The sequence below is a fragment of the Eleutherodactylus coqui genome, chromosome 4, assembly GCF_035609145.1.
Source record: "Eleutherodactylus coqui strain aEleCoq1 chromosome 4, aEleCoq1.hap1, whole genome shotgun sequence".
Taxonomy (NCBI): domain Eukaryota; kingdom Metazoa; phylum Chordata; class Amphibia; order Anura; family Eleutherodactylidae; genus Eleutherodactylus; species Eleutherodactylus coqui.
In genome coordinates, this window is record NC_089840.1 from 183,941,541 (window position 1) to 183,961,201 (window position 19,661).

Below are 19,661 nucleotides of genomic sequence, written 5' to 3' on the forward strand. Positions count from 1 at the left end.
GGGTGCCACTTGTGAACCTTGAGGATGTTTATGACAGTTCGTTAACTCACAGTATACTCCACTAGCAGTCTCCTCATGTTTTTTCTGTGGTTATCTTCGGCTGCCCCATAGAGTTTCAATGGAGCTGAAGTGTGCATGATCAGCTACCGCTCCATTCAAACGAGTACATGGGACACCCATTCTCTCAATTCGTGACCCCAACCATCAGGCATTTATTACCTATGGCGTTGATAGGTGATAAGTTATGATACTTGGCTAACCCCCTTTAAACGGAGGAAAATGCACTCACAATGAGTGGTTAGAAGTAGTATAAGATGCATTTAAATGATCAGAAGAATGCATTTATTAAGTACAGCAGAACATATTTAAGATATGCTAAGCATAACAGACTATAATGCATAATTAATTCAATTTCTCATTTCTGAGGTTTTAATGGTGTAGAAAGGTTCTTCATTTCTTGCCACCTCCATATCCATGTCCACTGTATCCTCCTTGACCACTAAAGCCTTTGCCAGAAACACCTTGAGTAACGGCGCAGGGATCCTGGCATGGATCTGTTGATATATTTAAAAAAAATTGAAAACAAGGTTTTGAAGATTGTTGTCAAGTAATGCTGATACATTATGCTACATAGTCAATAAAAGAACAGTATATTATACAAAGCTACATGGAATTCCTCTAGCCTGCCAATTCCTAAAAGCAAAACATTGATTCCTAGATTGAATCTCCTCAGCCCCAGTGCAACCCAGCCTGATATTGCACTTGTCATTGTGCATTTTATCCGCAGATCTGAGGCATTGTTCATCAGAAAATGCTTCGCTTCATTCTTTGAAATTTCAATTCTCCAGCGCTTGTTTCATGTGCGTCGTTGATCAGCATGCAATGTGTTTGACTGTCCCACTAAAAACATTGGGAGATGTGTTCTGAGGGATGCAACAAAAATAGTATATGGAGCGATTTTTTACCTTGCAGCATTGCTGCGATGAAAAAAAAAAATGCTCATGTACATGACTCTATTCAAAAGGATGGAGTTCATATTCACACGAGTTTTTGTATGTCTCGCAATGCACAAAGCTTGCGTGAGATTCTGGCTTGTGTGAATATAGCCCCGCTATGGAAAAAACATGAAAACAACTACATGCAAATTAATGCATTGGTTGATGATTTTTTGGCAGTGTTGTAAGGATGTTGCTTTCTACTTCACCATTGTTATGACCATAAAATGAATGTTCATTGCAGTACAAAGATCACAGAATCTATGAATAAACTTACTCATATATTCATACTAATAATACAGGATAGTAGGAACAAGGCAGAGAACATCTGCATGTAAACGTACAACTATATCACACATGCAAGAACTATTTTTGTATATTTTAATACTCAATTAGCACAACATGCTTAGTTCTGGTCACTTAGTGCAAGGAGTGTCCTTGATAACACGCTTAAGGGTGCATGGGGCTGAGCGTTGGAATGCTGAGTGTCAGAAACCCGCGAGGAGGTGTGTTTTTTTTGGTTTTAGTATAAGCGATTGCTTGTTATAGCATGCTAAATTAATATTATTGAAATCCTCTTTTGTTGTTTGTTACATTATGTGCAGAATGTAAAAAAACAAACAATAAATAACAGAGAAGGAAATAAAATGTGATTGTTCCCAGCAAGAGAAACCACGTAATATTGTAGATATGATACCTTTTAATGGCTAACATGATGTTAAAAGGTATGATATCTACAAGATTACATGGTTTCTCTTGCTGGGAACAATCACATTTTGCTCTACAGGCTAACACCGTACCAAACCTTTTTCCTTATACCTAATGGAGATAAACAATTGACACTTAAAATATGGATATAGTGTAACTTGTTTGTATAAAAAAGGGTGGAAAGAGGTTAGATTTATTGTATTATGATTGAAAGAGTTTAGCTTTCTTAACAATGTAGCTAAGGGTAGTTGGTTTGTCTGATATATAGACGCCCCTTGGATAGGTAAAAGTAAAGGGGAACAGGTGCCCAATTCTATGTCCATCTTGGTGTAAAGTTTGGGTGGAATATCATGGCATTATTGGGACTGTTTAGGAATGTTCTTATGCAGTTATATGATTTAAGTAATAAAGCCCACCTTGGCTATTTTGCACCAAAGCTTGCCTGAGTGTTAATTACTGGGTTAAATTTAGTTTGGGGTTTTCTGGGGTAACATTCCCAAGTCATGGGAATCAGCATTTGTGTTATTCCTCATTGGTAGTTTAGATTATCTTCATGTGTAAACGAGTCTTAGACCTCATTCAGGAAGCTCTCTGGTGGCACACAGAGTCCTTGTAGCCTTGAACTGCAAAGCTACAGATGTGTGCATAGCACTCTGCTTCATATGGTTCACCATGTCATGTTGTATCACTGGGTTATTCTAACTCTGAAGTTAGAATAGCTCCATCATTAAAGGCATAGAGGTAAATAGAGTCTCAAAGAAGTCTATGTATGCCATAATATAGCTGTGTTTAATTCTAAAATGTGGCTATGCAAGCCAACCATAAAACAAAATCTACGTTCTTTTGGTTTGAAAAAGCCATTGATATCAACACCATCTTTTCACGCAATATGTCTTTTCCTTTTTATATTTTTATATTTACTTACTACATCTGTAAATAAAAAGGTTTCTCTGAAAGTCTTGTTTATTCGATGCCTTGCATTGCATTAGATATTCTGCTGTTTGTTATGTTTGTTTGTTTTTGCGCACAAGAAGAATACTAATATTAACTGAAAGGGAGAATTAGATCAACTGTAAGCAACAGTTTTTTCATACCTTGACAAGGAGGTGGTGCACATGGATCTGGGCAGCATTTGGGTGCTTGGTCCTGGCAAACAGGCACTGGGGCACATGCTGAAAAAACAAGGTGTGATTAGATCAGTGAAGGTCATGACAATATAAAGAATTATAAAAAAATACAATTATATTATTAGGTTGAAGTAATAATTTGGTTGTAAGCTTATGGGTACAAGGCTGGCACTAAATACTGCTAATGATAATAACTGAACTTTTGTACATTAGTTTACTAATACAATTAAGTAAAGCTTTCTACTTATGTAATATATTGCACATAAGAGACTCCTGTAGTAATTCTCTATGGCTCAAAATCACTTGTAAACTGGCAGACTTATTAGAGATGCTTTTGGAGAACCATGAAGGAGGTTGTCTGAAACTAGCATCCCATATTCAGAAATTAGCATTTGGAAACCAAAGGGTATATATATATACATTGCTTATACAGGGACCCACAACTGTATACATCTGCACTTGGACAAAGCTAAGCATATCGAAGCACAGGATATGTATATACAGTACAGTGGTTTTCAATAGGATCAGAGGGAAACTTACAGTACTGTGCTAAATCATTTTTGCAAGCTGTTTAAATGGAATATTAACCTCTGATATGCATTTATATCTTTGAGCATAGCTAATGGGCTGCTATTAACACTTCATTCACTTCATATATTTAATATAGAGTTTTCTATAACACTTAACTATCTACAGTTTCTATAACAATTAATGTACGAAATTCAGTTTAAAAGGTACTTACGGTCTTTGACCTGTTTCTTAGTTGACATGGTTGTCTTTGTTGAAGCGATAGATGTCTGAGGGATGAAAGAAGATCACTGTAGATGTATACGGCAGCTCATTCCAAATGTGCTATATATACAGTACTTCTGCCATTGATGAGTAACAGATCAGATACCAACTTTAACCTATCAGAATTCTAATTGTCTGTCTGACTGCAATTTTATGTCTGTCATTTGCATACCTTGAAGGCAAGGAGTACACTGTTAAGGAAGTATGCAATGCAAATTATTTCCCATTACTTACATGCATGTGAATTATTTCCTAAGATACAGACTTTCTGCAGAGTAATAATTTCTATACTTACAATTATTTAATTAAAGTATTAGATATGGAATGTTATATTTAGATACTGTAAGTTTGCATACTGTATAACTCTCCATATGTTATTCTGAATACTCAGCTGTGGCAGAGGAGAACGATCTTTATGCTGACAGTGCGCGGGGGGGGGGGGGGGTCTCACTCTTGCCACTATTGTGGCTTAATAGTGGGACCTGAGAACTTGAGATGCAGCCCAACATGTAGCCCCTCGCCTGCCCTATCCGTTTCTGTGTCGTTCCCATCACTTTCTTGAATTTCCCAGGTTTTCACAAATGACAACCTTAGCGAGCATCGGCGATATACAAAAATGCTCGAGTCACCCATTGACTTCAATGCGGTTCATTACTCAAAACGAACTCTCGAGCATCACTGAAAGTTCGACTCGAGTAACGAGCACTCGAGCATTTTGGTGCTCGCTCATCTCTAATTGTTACTATGATTTTGTACAAGGGCACATTTACAGTAACTTGCAGACTATGTGCCTGCTTTGGGACCCTTGGTTAGAGGGGGCTCAGTGCTTACTGGTCCCATCCCCTTAGCCATTTGGTGGTGAGAATCTGTGCAGAGGAACTATATTATTGTTAAACAGAGCAGTTGGAAATTATCCGCTGGGTCATAGAAATACGCAGTTCCTTCTTTTTCTTGACTTCTTATATTCTTTTTTAGTACTAAAATTCATCTTCATTCATATTAAGTAGACAGTGCAAATTTAGACTAGATAGTCTTAAAAAGCACCAGATTTAACAGAGAAGTGGTGAGAATCTGTGCAGAGGAACTACATTATTTGCAAACAGATCAGTTGGAAATTTGCCCTAGGGCCTTAGAAATGCCCAGTTCCATTTTTGTTTTGACTTCTTATATTCTTCTTTGTACTAAAACTTATCTTGTGTTTGTTACTCAGGAAAACGTATTATGATTGTAAATATGTAAACGTATGGTACAAATGTTAAACAATTGCGTACAGTGTTAAGCATTAATAGTGCAGTGGGGTTTTTTCACTGTATATTAAGTAGACAGTGCAAATTTGGACTAGATAGTCTTAAAAAGGACTAGATTTAACAGAGAAGTGCTACCACCCCCTCTCCTGAGTGAGTATAGTCTCATCCATCTATTTATGAGCGCAGTAGGATATTCTTTTCTTTAAATGTTAAGACTGTTTAGTCTAGCTTTATTCCACCTTTTAGTTTGCTTGGTGTTCAACAAAAATTGCCCATTTTTTAAAGCAAATTGGCGCATTTAGGACAAATGCTTTTTTCTATAAAGGAACAGTTCCTCGTGGGACACAGTAAAACAAGTCTCTAAAAGTGTCTAAAACATATAGTAAATGTGGTGTAAAGCCTGTTTGGAAGTTTTCTTGTGCAATTTGTACCAGAATATTGTTGAATTTTAATAGTAAATAAGTGCCAATGTGTTTACTTAAGACCCATTTAGACGGGACAAATGTCGGGCAAACGATGCCCAACACTCGTCCCTGCAAGTACCTGCTCACGTTGCACAGAAGCGGGTAACATGGCTTCACAACGGAGCGTCTGCAGGAGATTTCTCCCCTTGCTCTCCTCCACCCCTCTCCATTCACTTAACATAGTGGCCGTTCAGTACTATTTACAGTCATCGCTCATTGCATAAAATTCTGAACGATGATCGTTCAGTGTAAATAGCAGCCATATAGATGTGTTTGCTCTGCTTTCTTTTCTCTTCAGATTTTACAATGAGAGATAGTGGACCATAGGCTCATGTTGTGGTAATAGAGTAATATAGTAAGCACTATACTCATTATTGGTGACATCAGAATAACTAGTAAAAAGTGTATTACTACTGCACAATGCATTTTGAATGTTCTTGGTGAGGGGACGTATGAAGGGAAGATTGGTCAAGGACATATGTAAATGGAAGAGACAAGATTAAGCACTATGTGTTAGACTGAGGGTGCGGGCAGACGAGCGTAGGCGTATTTACGTTCGCACGAGCGCAACGTATAATCGCCCGAGCTATTGTTTTTCGCCGATCATGACCAGAGCTAGAAAGCGTATTTTCGTTTGTTCCTACTTTGCAAACGGTCTTTTCGGCGATCGAATATGCGTTGGCGCGTATTTCGGTCGCATATGTTCCGTTTTTTTTCGAATTGCCGTTTTTACGCGCCGTAAAATCGCCCATGTGAATGAATACATTCGAAACCATTGCCTCAGATGGTCACGTATATACGTTTGGTCGCAAAAACGCGCCGTTTATGCGCTCGTCTGCCCGCACCCTAAGCATGCAGTGGCTATCATTGAACAAGGACACTAAATTGCCAGTAGGTGAGACCAACTCTATGGTGGGGGAGTGGAATATAACTGACTGGCATAATTAAACACTTAATCCATTATCCATGAAAAGTTTGCAAACAACATCCTGGATGAGTAATGACCATGTTAGTAAGAGCTTATTACAGTTCCTGTTAATTATTATAATTGCCTTTTTAGAAGTTAATTTTAGAAAGCAATTCTCAAAAAATCTAGAGATGTACACGACAACATGCAGCTTACACATGGAGTCACAACTAATCCCTATTATAATCATTCAATCATTATAATCATTCCCTATCATAAGCATTCAGTGTGCCATTGTATTTTCTGAGAAAAGCAATACTAGTAAGGAAGAACACCTCCTTGATCCCATATGAATATATCTCAGATTGTGCGCCCTTGTTCTAGTGTTAAGCCTCCTAATAATATTACTTCCCCCCTGAGGTTTTGATTATGCCTCCCCTCTCCCTTCTTCCCTCCAGGCTATACAAATTAAGATCTTTAAGTCCTTCCTGATTAATTTTGTTCTTTGAGCAAGCAGCAGCATAGCAGCCTGTGACCTTCTTGCATCTACTTCTTCTAAAAGTGCTCTGTATTTAATGCAATGCTGCCCACCAGAAACCAGTGATTTTGTTGCCTGCTGATGAATAATTTTTCCCACTTGTTAGGTCTCATGTCCACGCCACGCATGTATTTCAAGTGCAGAATCCTGCAGTGGAATCCACCAGTACTTGTAGCCATGGCCATTTTCTTACCTGTCCGGATGCGGTGCGGGTGTTCTATGTTTTGGCTGGATCTTCTTTCTTCTGCACGGCAGATGCATGCGGTCATGCTGCCAGCGTGCCGAGCATGCGCAGTACTTTTAAAAAAAATCTCCTGCTTTCCTGTTAATCCGCGGTCCGTTCACAGTGTCAGATACGGGTGTGCCATGGATCGGACGGCTTCCATTGACTTCAATGGAAGCCGTCCGTGTGAGAATCTGCAGAAAATGGAGCATGCTGCAATTTTTTCCCACGCGTGCTTCATTTCTCTTCTGAGAAGTAGAGAAAAGGCATAAGGTGAATGAAAGGGCCACTTCATGCTTCACATTGTTGCTTAGCACCGCATAACAATAACTGCATATGCTTGTCCACCTCTGTCCAATGGAGAGGTGAACAAACATATCGGTAGAAACAGAAATTCTAGGGGGTATTACCACTGACACCAATGTAAGTTATTTCAACCAGCAAAAAAAGCTTTGTAAAAGGATTTACAATTGCAGCAAGTTTTAAATTGACAGCACAACAAAATCCATAGAAAAAATTAAAGTTTGATGAAGCTGTGCATTAAATATGCTACGTGTCAAGTTAAAGTTTGTTGCCTCTGTAAATTGCTGCACTACTTATTTTAAAATGTTCTGTTAGATTCAAATAAATCCTATTTGTTGAATAAATTGTTTAACAATAGGAAAATGTATTAGTTAAAGAGTAACTGCACTTTCTAAAAACTTTCAACATGTCATAGGGATGCTGAGATCTCTACTGATTGCTAGAAAAGCTAGTCTGAGTGTTGTCACTGCATGCTACCATAAACTTTCTATTGAATCCGTTTTCCACTAGTTAGCAGTGAATGCGCTTAGATGAGTTCTTCAGCTGGCTCATTCTAGTGATTGGTGGGATCAAAAATTTTCACATGTCTAAATGAAATGTAAAAAGCTTTAAAAAACACAATTACACTTTAAAGCTATTGTTCAATCTATTAAAGCTAAGATTAATTGTGTTTGTGCAGGACAGTGTCTATAGTAATTGTGCCATATGCCACTACCACTGGGTAGCAACATGTTTTGTTTACTCACTTGATCCCTCTTACAGGGATGTCTTGTATGGATAGGACTAGAAAAGTAGAAAGAATGATGACAGCACCATCTCGCCAGATTAATAAGCAGTATTAAACTTCCTAGGTAATGAACTTGGACACAATTATGGAAAAAGATATAGCCGCAATCAGATTTTTTATCTGGGAATAAAAGGATTGGGCATGTTCGAATCTAGCAACCCATCTTCCCCAACATCTGCCTTCAAAGTAGAGTTGAAAGCCCCCATAACCATTGCATTGCTGTTCATTCATGCCAAAATCAGTGGTTTTAGCCAATATACATCTAATGTGGGATCAGTTTAAGTCAGCTAAATCTTTACTGCCAGTCATGAAAAAAATATTCCAGTTTAGAGCAAATCCTTTAAGGGATTGTCCCACTTCTAGCTGTTTTGCTACAGGAAGTGGTCAGCTCCATGCATAATGCAGTGGCTCAGGTTGGTATTGCAGCATGAGTCCTATTAAAATGAATGGAACATTGCCTGCAGTATCAACCGAGGTCATTGCATAATGTATGGAGTTGTCTTCATACTGCTGCAAAAACAACTAGAAGTGGGGCAACCCCTTTAAACACTAAGAAGATCAATGTAGTTTGTTGTTGGGAGTGCAGGATATTAAGTTCAATTATAACATTAATGATGTTTAGGGGCCAAGGGGAGAAGAATTTAGCTTTAGTTATTTATGACTGTAAAATTACAGCTTGAATCCAATTCAAGGAATTTATCAAATATACTCTTCCCTGACAACCTAGAATTTCATATATTTCTAATGCTCTCTATATGAGCTGACTGTTTTTTTGACTAATGATGATAGCCAAAAAAATGGTTTTGAAAAATTGTTCATCAGTTGTGCAGTTCTAATCTGATATACCAGGCTCATGGGCGAGGTTCATGTCATTTTGGTAAAAAGAAGGTGGACAGTTTTGCTTCTTCTCAAACAACCCCTATTCTGTTTGTATACCCTACTCAATAAATCCTTTACCTAGAAAGTATATTTTACCGCTGTTTTCATGTGGCCTGCTCATGGGGACCTAGATAATCTATGAATTACGCATATGCCTCATTTTTCAAGGATTACTGCAAGAAAAGCAAGGATGTGCTAGCCATTTCTATCAGGAAAAATAGCTCACTGCAATGAGTTCCTGGACTGAGACCTCCAGTGCTCATCTCAGTATTGTGGTGGGGCTTATTATGTAATAAGGGTTTTTCAAATCTGCAGAACTGCTTTAAGGGGTTAATTAGTCAACCAGTACCACGGACCCTTCTAAACAGAACATTATTATTCCGGCACTGCTCCAAAGCACTTTCTAGTGGCTGGGGATTTAAAAAGCCCCACCACCAGAGAGTGCTGGTCTGATTGGCTGAGTGGTTAGCCAATCATAGGCAGCGCTCAGCCATTCATTGGGGTGGTCTCTGCTGGATGTGCATGGACTTCTGTTCATTGGCAGTGTCCAATATTTCTGTTTCCTTCTATTTACTTGTATCGAGATGAAATGCAATAACAGCCCATGGACAGACAAGGTGTGGCTTCTGAAAAAACAGCAGACTCTTTCTTTTGGTCTGGGACAAATACTTTTAGAGGGTATTATCTATACACCCTGTGAGGAATGTAAAAAAGGGTATTTACTCCTTGGAGCTTTCTGTCGACTACAATAATGGCTTCCCCTCAGGAGGACCCAGTTCATCCAATCTTTACACACATGGTTTTTTAATTTGAATTTTAATGCTTAACTTCTCACTGACCATGGGGTCCCAGTTCTGCTACAACAGTTCATATTTAGATATTTGCATCCCTTTCACCACATCTGTCTTGACATCCTAACAAATAGTATACAATAAATAGAGCATTATATTTGATGAACATAACATTAATTTTATTTGCTTGCTTGATTATAAGCGTTGATATTGGATATATGCAGTCTGGCTAAATTGAATTAACTGTTTAAAAGCGAAATTCAAACAGTGGTAAAACTGCCCCATTTCTTGGTTGGACGTCCTCATTTCTTTTGGCAAGGATCTAAAATAAAGAAGCAAAAAAAATATCAGTATTTGAATTAATTTGTGTTAAAGTAAATTGTTTCATTACTACATTGCTGCATAATAGAATTCTTTTAATCTGGCATCTGAGGGTTCAGAAATTCTTATAGACTAAGAAGCAATTTTTTACAATGTAAGTTTTTCCATCTTAAATTTGGGCTACTTTCCTGATACTTCTCTAGTCTTAAGGGTGTGTTCACACGAGCGTGTGCGTATGCGCTAATACGCGCGCACGAACGAGCGCGTGCGCGTACGAGCAAATATACGCGTGAACGAAGGTCCGCACTCGTTATATGCATGTAAGAACGTTGAATTTTGGCTGTGTGAAGCGCACATAGATGCGTTCCATACTTTGCGCTCTATCAGCATACCATGAAATATGCACGGCGCCAATAGTCAGGCATTGATAGTTCTAAGAGACAGCATTTTATTGCCGCCACAGCGATTCTTTTATTCCTACCTTTTTTCCATTACCCACAACCATTAGCGATAATTTAAAAAAAAATCTATTCTCCACCTGAACTGGCTGTGGAAATGTATGTTGCAGCTTGCATATACTTTGCTTTTCTTGCGTTTCGGTTTTTTTTCTTTATCTATGGTTTATTTAAATTCATTTCCCACTACAGAGAAAAAAAAATAATACATTGCTGTATATTGGCTAGTTCACATGGCTCCCATGCTGCGTGTCCCATAGGAGCCAATATAAAGATCAGTGCATGTCCTTTTTCCTGTGGTGTGCGGGTTGGCATGCAGGAAAAACACGGACATATGAACACTTCACAGGAAAAACATGGTTTTAATAGGCGCGTGTTTTTCTGCGTGCGCATGTACGCACTAAAACACACCCGTCTGAACGCACCCTTAGGGTTCGTTTCATATACATTCTTTGTCAAAAACAAAAATCAAGCTCCTAGAAGAGGTTGTTGTTTTGCAAAACTCAGCATACAGTTACATCTCTAAAAGTGGTTTCACCCTCAGATTATAGAAAGGCTCCCAGAGGCTCCTTGTGTGTAGTGACCTCTTCTTCTGCTTGTGTAGAGCTTGTTGCCACTAGATGCCTCTACAACACAGAGAAGAGATGTCACCCTGTTACCAGAGTCTGAAAGGGGCGCATTATTGGGATGTGAGAAGCTGGCTGGTGGTATCCACGAATTACCCACCATCTGAGCCATACTGACCAGACTGTTACGAGATGTTGGGATCAGTGGATGCGTGAGGGCACACAAAGGCAACCATATCCAGGATACCCTCGACACACACCAGTACAGATGATCATCAAATTGCCCAACAAACACAAAATGCTTCAACTGCTTTGTTGTCTGCCATCTGGCGTTTCATCGTTTCAGGCCCCTGTGTCTGTCTACCATTTCTAGGCGCTTGGCTGAAGGACATTTGGTCTCACGATGCACATTACATGTAATGTCCTTGACACCCACCCACTGTCACCTGTGTTTGCAGCAGTGTCATGAAAGACAAAACTTGATTGCTATGGAGGGGAACATGGGTTGTCTGAAGTGATGAATGTGTTTAGTTTGGGCACTGGCGAGAGCCGTGTTCACTTCTGGAGACCTAGGAGTAAGAGTATCAACCTGCCTTTGTTGTGGAGTAGCACACTGCTGGTGTGATGGTCTGTGGGGGCCATTGCATATGACAATCGGTCACTGCTAGTAGTGGTTTGGGGGTCAATGACAGTTCAACAATGTGTTCAGGACATGTTACAGCCACATGTGTTCCTCTGATAGCAGAGCTTCCAGGAGGCAGGATAATGCTAAGCTGCATACACAAGGGTGTCACAAGAATGCATTCACAAAATTGGCACACTTCTGTGGCTTACCCACTCACCACATTTATTGGCCAACAGAATATGTATTGAGACCATTTGGGATGACAACTTTGACAGCCTATGAGTTTATACATCTAGAGGCTCAACAAATGTGGAGCAATATGCCTCACGATACCATATGGAAACTGTATGCCTCCATGCCCACCCGTATTACATCTTGTATCCAAGCTAGAGGTGGTCCAACAGAGTACTAGAGGCTTCATGCCCATCCACATCACATCTTGTAGCCAAGTTAAATGCAGTATAACAGGGTACTAGAGCCTCCATGCCTGCCCATATCCAAGCTAGAGATGGCCCAACACGGTACTAGAGCCTCCATGCTCACCCATATCACATTTTGTGTCCAAGCCAGAAGCAGTACAACAGCGTACTAGAGCCTCCATGCTCACCCATATCACATTTTGTGTCCAAGCTAGAGGCGGTGCAACAGGGTACTAGAGCCTCCCTTTAAGTGTTGAGTTTTACACAATAAATGATCCTTTTGCTCTAATATTGTAATCACTTACATGTATCAACAATACAATCACTCATAGAAAGTTTGATTCGATTCTGACAACTCCTTCTAATGGATGGATTTTTTTTTACTATGAGTGTACATTTCTGTGGGTGGTCAATAATCCAGAATTTGAGTCTACTTTTTATGTGCACACTGTATGCATTCAATGCAGTAGTGGATTTGCAGCTCAGAATTGTGTAGGAACAGATTTTATGACCTTAGGCTCTACTCTTCCATTAGGCTGTACTTAAAAATATCAAAACTACTTCAGAAAAACTTAAACCTTTGATGGGTGCCACTTCATAGTCCAGTTCTATAGCATCACTCTCTGTGTTTGCTTAAGTAGCATACAGAGTATGGAAAATATATCATTATGAATACACATACCATATGAGTGACATGTTTGATTGCAGGATTGGGTTTGCTGTCCAGAATAATTGGAACATCCACATCTTCCACTACTTCCACAATTTCCACAATTTCCAGAGCTTCCACTACTTCCACAACATCCGCTATTTCCGCAATTTCCACTGCATCCACTGGTGCAATTACTTTGTTGTTGACAAGCTGCAATGGATAATACATTTCTTGGGTTATTTTACTTTTTTAATGACAATCCTATTTTTGTAGAAGATATTTGTGAAATCTAAAATACGAAGAGTGTCCGGTATAAATGCTGCCAGTGGTACCCCTCATACACACAGGCAAAACCTGGGACACATGCTCCATAGCCCTAGCTATACCCCTGTATGATACAGAACCGAAAACCTGATCTGAGTAATACACACTTTATTTGGTCATAACATTCAACAACAGCCTTTTATGTGAAGTTATAAGTTCTATTTACTTGTCCTAGCAATCCTTAAAAAACATTTTTTGGGGCCTGCATAAGCAGAGTGTCAATTATGTACATATATATTCTACACATTTTTTATCGCATAAATATTTCCACTTGTTTATTTTGGAAACCCATCTGAAAACTTTAGCATGTTTCTAAGCAATTTCGGAGACTTATTAATTTAATAAAAATATTGACATGTATTGTTTTTAATTTCAGGTATATTTAATTTATAGCTTTTAATGTATATACTTGGTATTGATGACTAATTGATGAATTACTAATTTGTGTATTAAATTAATGTAACGGCATGTTCACATGTAGTGGAATTAGGGCTCATGTCCACGGGGAAATGAGGCTTAGCAAATCTGTGCGGGAGAAAACGCAAATTCGCATCCCATAGGAATGCATTTACCATCCACAGTTTATTTAATGGCCACGGATAGTATTTTGAGTGATTTGTGGATTTCACATGCGGGAAAAAAACGCGGCATGCTCCATTTTAACTCGGATCACGTATGCGGTAGCTCTATCTCAATTGATCTCCCACATGAAAAAAAGTCAATTAGTGCAACCACAGCAGAACTCAGCGCAGACCAGATTTTCCCCGTAGACATGAGGCCTTAGTGCAGATTTTCTGCTACAGAAAAGCTACATCAAATCTTGCACTACATCACTGGTTTTTACATTGTTTTTATGTGAATCTGCAACAGACTTCACCCCTGCATTTGAAAGGTTGAAATCAGCTATGGATCCGGTTCAAAATCTGCACCAAATGGAGTGGATTTTCACGCATTGTTTGATATGAATTCACATCAAAATCCAAAGCGCAAAATGTGGATCTGCACAAAAATCAGCTACCTGTGAACCTACCCATAAAACATAATTTCTAAATAAATTGTTAAATAGTAAACCTATACTATACAATCTCCTGTATTAACTATTACTAGTATGGTTGATTGTATCAGAAAGGGTTATTTTGGGGTCAATATGTGGAATGGGTTAATGTGGGATTAATATATGCTGTTCTACACTGTGCTCAATGTTTCTCTCCTCTGATCTTATACTGATGAGAGAGCTGAGGAGCGACAAGGAGAAACACTGAAAGCATACAAACTTTCTCGGCCAGGTCCCGATGATGGCAGCCAAACAGGTTGTAAGTAACAGATTGTTTCAGGTGGTTTACCTTCTGTGGGGGCATTGATCACCAGCAAAGTGTATGGCATAAATTTACGTCGCTTCTGCACTGACCACTAGGCAGCAGCAACATAAAATTTCCATCAGCAGTAACGAAGGGCTTAAGCAAGAGCCACATGACTGTTGCAGCCAATCAGAGGCCACAGTGTCCAGTTCCGAATTACTGGCAACATGGCGCCCAGTATTTTGGATGCTGATGCCAAGAAAAAGGAAGCTGACACTGCAGCCCCTGATTGGCTGTTTCAGTCACCAGCGCTGACAGTGAGAGATTCACTGGAGCAGCTCCTCTGCTTCTTGGAGAAGAGGAGAGGTAAGTATAGATTATTTTATTATTTTATAGCATGCCTGGGCATTTTTAAAAACTTTTTTATACACAGACAAACCCTTTAACACTCTATAATGGGTTAGAAATTAACATCTTCTGGTGGAGGTTAGCAATTTTCAATACTCTATATCACTCCAAAATGCAAGAAATATTTTGCACTAATTGCATTCTTAGAGTTAGAAAGAAATAATAGGTTAGGCATGTTAGCCATCACATGTAATACCTGAAGAATACCATACTAATGGTTAATACATTCTAACTACATTATGGCAATTAACGATGTCTCATAATGAATGGGATGTGTCGTTATGTAAAGGCAGGACAGAAAAACAAAATGCCTCATCAGTTATCAGTGTTGAATCAAAAGACATAAACATCTAAATTATTCTCTCACTAAGTTGATAAGCATTATCAAGATAATGAGTTTGGCACAAATGCAGGAAAGATAATTGGCTTATAAAATATGCATTAGTTTGTCACCCTACTATGAAATAAATGTTTATTAATTGGACGTCCTGTATTCACCAGAAGGCAAACCATCATACAAAGGCCACCTGCACACGGGCGGAAATTCAGCGGCAGGATTTCCCGCAGAATTTCCGCCCGTGGAAGCTGCGATAGGATGGCATTAAGAAATGCAATCCTAGGCAGACGGCCACAATTTGTCCGTGTGAAATCACGCGCGGAAAAGAAATCGCGGCATGCTGTATTTCTGTCCGGGGCTCGCAGAACCCTGCACAGAAATGTCACTCCCTGGCCGCTGGCTCTGCTCTGCGCATGTGACGGCTGGCCGGCAGCCGGAACATCAAAGAGCCGGAGCCGCGGGATAGGTGAGTGCCACGCTGGTCCCTGCAGGGGCTTGGGTCGGATCCCGCTGCGAGAATTCTCGCAGCGGGATCTGACCCGGCCATCTGCAGACAACCAAAGCCAATTTTAATATTTTTAGGCAAGGCCTTTCCATATTGCTAGTTTCTATAGACAAACTGATTACATGTAGTCAAGTTGATGGGAAACCTATGCTCAGATGTCAGTGCAGAGGTATAAAGTATATTATATAGCCTATTGAAATCAATGAGTATCCAGTGTTTTTGTTTATATGCAAGAGTTCAAATGAAAGAATCCATTCTCAATTAACTTGAAGAGGTTGCATGAGATGCCGTCTACAAAAAACTGTATTACCCTTGCCATTGGCCATATAAGATATTGCAATACCCATTCTTTTGAATGAAACTGAAATGTTAAATCACACCTAGCCCATGGATAATAGCGATGCTTCATCTGGAAGAAATCCACCGTGTTTCTGTAGTCCCTTTAGAATACACCTTATTTTTCCATATTACAGGATATTAAAGCCAAGAACCACTTTACAGGACAACAGGATAATTTTAAGTGGATGTAATATGACACAGATGTTCACATCTGCCCAACAAGGTTCCATTGGTCAGGGGTTTGAGTCACTCAGCTGATGTTACAAACTGGCTTGCAAAACCACCCAGAGCAGGGCAAGAAACGAAGTAAACACAAATTTGACATGAAAGCTCTCAACCAAGCAGGAGTCCAAAGCGCAGCTCAGTGCTAATAATTAAAATCCCATGCAGTACTTATGTTTCCATATTTTTGTGCACCCCTTGGACGTAAAAATACAGGTATGCTACTGAAGTGTATACATATCTGAAGTTATGCAAAGAGGATTTCCACTAAAAGTGTAAGGCTTCCCTCACACACGAACATAGTACAGCGCCGCTATTTGAATCACGGCGCTTTGCCATGTTTTTACTTTTATTTTCAGCAACAGCATCATTGATACGGAGCCCTAAATGCCCAAGAATAGAGCAGACTCTGCTTGAAAATGGCGCCACGATTGAGCAGCTATCTGAGGCTGTCTGAGAGGCTCCATTGAAAACAAAAGGAGCTTCTTACGGCGTTTATCACTGCACTTATTAGCGCAGTGTTAAATGTTGAAAAAAACGTGTGTGTGAGGGAGGCCTAAAGAAAAATGCCAATGTATCAGATGTCAGAGTAATCACCATCATTTGCTAATGGCTTTGCTTATAGATATTTATTGCCATTTTTCTATTTTGTCGAGGTGACCTTTTTTGCAACAATATCATCAGGAGGCGCAGCTACTTTTGATTGTTATCAGAACAGGTTATCATTCGAGATGAGCGAACGATCGAGCATTGCTTTTTTCGAGTAACTGCCTAAAAGATTCGGGGGGCGCTGGCGGTGAGTGGGGGGTTGCGGTGGGGAGTGGGGGGGAAGAGAGAGAGAGCGCCCCCCTGTTTCCCCACTGCCACCACGCCGCCCCCCAGCGCCCCCCAAATCTTTTCGCCCGAGTAGGCAGTTACTCCAAAAAAGCGATGCTCGATTGAGTAATTGTCCTAAACGAACACGTTCGCTCATCTCTAGTTATCATAGGTTTCTGCAAAATCCAATAACAAAGTAACATTGTACAGAGCAGCTATTTCATAAGTGACAACCAAGATTACCTTTTTATTGTCACTTATACAAATATGGCCACCACAACAAAATGTATGTCTGCAAAATGCATATAATTATGGATTTGGGGCAGACATTTTGTGTAATCCATAGTGAATATAAAGGAGTGGATTTTGTTTTCTAAAATGCTGAAACCCAGATTTAGTATTCTAAAAGATAGAAAGGTTTTCCATGTAGGTCGTTCTATGAATACGACAACTAATCTGAAGCTCAAAGGGATAATAATACCCTATGAATGAAAACAATTGAAAACCGTTCCACCCAATCCACAAACAATAGCACATGGCTAGGTGTGTGCTTTATTCCTTGAATGCCTTCTATTTAGGAAGATGTATTACTTTGGATGATGTCGCCCAGATAAATACATTAAACAGAGCTTTAGAGACTTGGCAAATAAACAATCTACACCTTTTAACATGTACGTTCATGTAAAAGCATGCCACATGTTATCATTCATTTACAAGTCCAGTCATTGTAGAATATGGAAGGGATCACCGAGGCTATGACAAATTATTGTTAGGTTTCAGTAATGTTTGCATTTATACAAAAAAAGTTGGTTACATTTATGTACTTTATTTTGTAAATGATCTAGTGGTAGTGCAATAGTACTGCTATCCTCTACTTTATCATGGGAACTGTAGACTAACTAATGAAACTATTACAAGGATTATGTTTTTAGCTCTGAACATTACTTGTACATTACTCTGTGATATAAGCTAGAACTACATGCTACTCAAACCAGCTTCGTAAAGTCTTGCAGAATACCCATTGAAAGAAGTCCTAGGTGAAAATACACCCATGCTAACCAAGTTTCTGTTCTAATATGCTTCAGTTTTCATTGCTGTACCCTGGAAATGTTTTAAAAACTTGAAAAAAAATGATAAAGTATTGTGTGATTTGTGAGTGTCATGAAATTTTTAAAAAAATTAATTGAGACTGGGATAAGTCCTCCACAATCACCCCACATGGATATGGACCAGTATGGTGTTGTTTCTAGAACAAAAACTGACTTTTTCTCCAATCTTTTGCAACCCTTTTCAGAACTATATAAGCCTTCGCAAATTTTTAAAATTGTCTTAATAAATCTAACATGAAAAACGAACCGACTTTACAATAGGCCTTAACAGTTCCTGTGTAAGAAATGCACCCCTAGGGTAACAGACAGCAAGCAAACTGCGTAGTTTGAGCCTGACGTCATATCCTCTTTTGTCTGTACCTCTGGCTAACATATCAAATGCATGTTAGTCCAACGTAGGCAATAAATGGATAAAAGTATGAGACTGCAACATAGCGGTGGGAAATGTTTTAAGATAGAACAATTGCAAGTTGATTCCTTTTTTCATTTTAGATATATTGAAACATAAACATATTGTTTGTATGTGTAGATAGCCTTTAGAAGTTTGGCTATGTCACCTAATCTGAGGTTCATAATCTCTTCAATTTGTAGTTTTAGTTTTGGTAAACCAGGATGGAATCTCAAGAGCAGTATAGAAGAACCTGAGATATTATCAACTTTTAGTAAAGAGTTTGAAAAGGAGTTAAGTATATTTATGTCAATAAATTGAAATGAACATTTTCCATAATTTACAGAAAGTGATTAAATATTTTATCTTCTTGTAAGCAAAACATTCAGTAATGTACAAGTAGTGAAATGATAAGAGTTGTATACTTACGATCTGGCTTGTGGCAGTGGTGTGAGCTTCCACCTTTGGCTGACATGATAAAGTTAGCAATAACACAAAGCAATAGATGAACAAATCTGAAACTTCTGTAATCTGGTAAATCTATCTACGCACTGGGCTTTTATTTGCAACTAATTGCTGGTTTTGATCCTTGTTTTGCAATATCATATCTATGAACTCAGGATTTTACCCATATCTATTAATTTGATGAGATAGAGGTGCTATTTATGTATTTTTAATGATAGACTAAATGGGTGTAATTTTGCTAGACATAACTAATAATCCTCTAAATTAAAAGCTTGCTGTGGTTTTTGAAGTATCAATCAATTATGCCTTTTGCAATAGCTTTTTCAAGGTAATCATTGTTAACTGTATAACAATTAATCACATTCCACTTAGGACAAAAATATAGATGTTACAAATAATAAATCTGTTGAGAACTGACAAACCTAGCATATTGCTCTCTATGTTGACATATAAAAGGGCTAGGACAACTGATAAGCAAGAGTGTCAATTAGCTAAGGTGTGTCATCCTGCTTAGAGGGGATTGATCAACAGCAGTACTCATGCAGTACGCTCCCATCCTTACAATACCCCAATTGAAATGGAGTTAAAATGAGCTGTCAGATACTTTCAGTTTATGGTTCCCAGCTAGAACTGAGTGGAACTAAAATTTCT

General features: G+C 38.9%; 2 long non-coding RNA genes across 2 annotated transcripts; both read right to left on the reverse strand.

Moving 5' to 3' along the window:
- Positions 1-319: 319 nt before the first annotated feature.
- On the reverse strand, positions 320-3,730 carry LOC136625878 (uncharacterized). The gene is made up of 3 exons (XR_010792592.1): positions 3,573-3,730; positions 2,798-2,875; positions 320-554 (listed from the first exon to the last, which is right to left on the reverse strand). It is a non-coding gene; the product is annotated as an uncharacterized lncRNA (long non-coding RNA).
- Positions 3,731-9,913: 6,183 nt separating this feature from the next.
- On the reverse strand, positions 9,914-19,131 carry LOC136625879 (uncharacterized). The gene is made up of 3 exons (XR_010792593.1): positions 18,975-19,131; positions 12,830-13,009; positions 9,914-10,083 (listed from the first exon to the last, which is right to left on the reverse strand). It is a non-coding gene; the product is annotated as an uncharacterized lncRNA (long non-coding RNA).
- Positions 19,132-19,661: the final 530 nt, after the last annotated feature.